This window comes from Miniopterus natalensis, chromosome 5 (assembly GCF_054644295.1).
Source record: "Miniopterus natalensis isolate mMinNat1 chromosome 5, mMinNat1.hap1, whole genome shotgun sequence".
NCBI lineage: Eukaryota > Metazoa > Chordata > Mammalia > Chiroptera > Miniopteridae > Miniopterus > Miniopterus natalensis.
In genome coordinates this window covers 25,205,579-25,207,775 of record NC_142085.1, presented here as the reverse complement: position 1 = coordinate 25,207,775, position 2,197 = coordinate 25,205,579, and the positions used below count along the sequence as shown (strand labels likewise).

Genomic DNA, 2,197 nt, shown 5'->3' with positions numbered 1-2,197 from the left:
TACAGGTCAGGTATGATTAATAGGCTTGGTGAGAGTCATTTAATAAATATATAAATCAAGTCATTTTGTTAAAAAATATATATCCATCATTGACACGGATCAAGTTGTGGTTTCCTTTACAACCTACCTGTGGAAATGATACAGCCCAGCTATTTCTGAGTTCCACTCTGTACTATTAAGGGAGCAGAGCTGAATCTTCCTTGGCACAGTGGAATTTAGAGAAATTAGAAGGGTTAGTTGCTGTAGGGCAGGTTAGATTCTGAACTGGAGATTGGCCAACAGGTGTGAACTTGTCTGCATCTGGCATTGAATAGTTCATAACTTCATAACGGCAACCTTATTTTGGCAAGACTATCGAGAACTACAAAGGAGAAAAAACATATGAAATTCTTAATAAAATTCAACAGTTTTAACACAGGACTAAGTAGTCACTTTGGACAGAATAATGAAACATATGTTTCAATGAAACATCAGGATTATTCCCTTTGGTTGTAATGGATGGTGTGAGAGCTGCGTCATCACTGTGAGGGCTATTCCAGGAGTGTTTGCTCGTGCAGTCAGACAGGCGCACAACATAAATGGTGGGAATGCAAATCTTCAGCCTTTGTAGATGTTATCATTGCATACCTGGGAAACATGAGAACATGCTTTCCGAACTGAAAAAATATTAAAAATGATAAGAGAATTGAGTTATTTAGAAAACAAATTAAAAATAATAGTATCCTTCATACAAATAATAACTGGATAAAAAGTATAATGCAATACAAGATTGTCATATAAAAACAAAAATAATTTACTTACAAATAAATTTAACAGTGTGCATTACCAATATAAAGATAACTGTAAAAGTCCAATAAAGGGGATAAAAAGACTCAAATGGAAGCCAAGACAAAGAAATACTACCTTGTTCCTGGACAAGAATATTTAGTAGTATGAAACTATTCACACTCTTAATTTATGCTCTCTTAATAAATCTTCATAATAAAATACAAACAAAAATGAAAGGGGTTATTTAGTTATAAATAATACTAAAATGTATTTGAAAATAGCTTAACATGTAAAAATACACAGGGCAATTTCTAAGAAAGTGATAAATAAAGGCACACTAGCCCCCACCTGGTGTTAATATATTTCATAATGTAACAGAAGCTAAAGCTGTGTTGTAGTGGAATATGAATAAACAGATGAATTAAGGGACATGAACAGAGTTCAGAAATATTCATGAAGTTTGTTTCCAGATCAGAGTGGCTTAATGGTAAGGGTTAGAACAGATTCCATCACTCACCCTATACTACTTACCACAGTCGTTTTTAAAGGTTCCAAATGTATTTTAATTTTTCAATTATGCTATATTTAAATGAGCAGCGGGGTACTTAAATGACAAGTTGACTTTGAAAAAATTCTGTATTACAGCAACTGTGATGGTGACTCACCATCCCTCTCTTTTGGGGTGACTCTGCCAACAGGGGACAGGCTCCACCGTATTCTAATCTGGGTGGGTGTAAATATCTATGCAACAACACAGAAACTGATTCCACTGGCGAGTACAGCATTACTCTGTTTGTCGTGAAATCCTGGGGGAGTGTTTTCTTTAGCCTGCCTTGCCCCAATTTGCTGGATGCTTCTTATCTTGAGACTTAATATATTTCTAGCCAAGGGAAACAACATGAAGGTGTGACGGGACTAGACAGCTGATTGCAGCTGCTGGTCTATTTCCTTGTAAAGAGACCTGGTAGGAATTGTGAAGCTCAGATGCTCTCCTCCAAAATTTCAAGATTCAGATTCAGTTCTGAAGGTTGAAAGTCCAAGGTCAGGGTGGTAGCAAGTCGGGGGAGGGATGTAGACTTCTAATTGTACCCTCACATTACTGTCCTCATTGCAGAAGAATAAACTGGTTCCAGGTCAGCTGAAAAAGTGCTGACAGTAACACTGACCCAAGGAGAGGCAACCACCACCATCTAGGGGAACCTTCAAGATACGTCGCTGCTCCCACACACATGAAAGCCTAGCATGGTTCCAGTGTGGTTATGCTTAGAAAGGTATTGGTCGGAAAGATGCCAAAATGCAAAGTGGTTACCTAGCATAACAGGAAGATGAATGATTTAAACATTTCCACATTATACCTTATTAGCCTTTGTTTTCTCAAAATTTGTAAGAAAATTTCCAAGATCCTGTTCAAGCAGAGGTCTGTGTTGCA

The 2,197-nt window shown here is 37.1% G+C and overlaps 1 pseudogene; it reads right to left on the bottom strand.

The window, feature by feature from the left end:
• Nucleotides 1–323: 323 nt before the first annotated feature.
• Nucleotides 324–1,668, bottom strand: LOC107525821 (cytochrome c oxidase subunit 7B2, mitochondrial-like; annotated as a pseudogene).
• Between the last annotated feature and the right edge of the window lie 529 nt (nucleotides 1,669–2,197).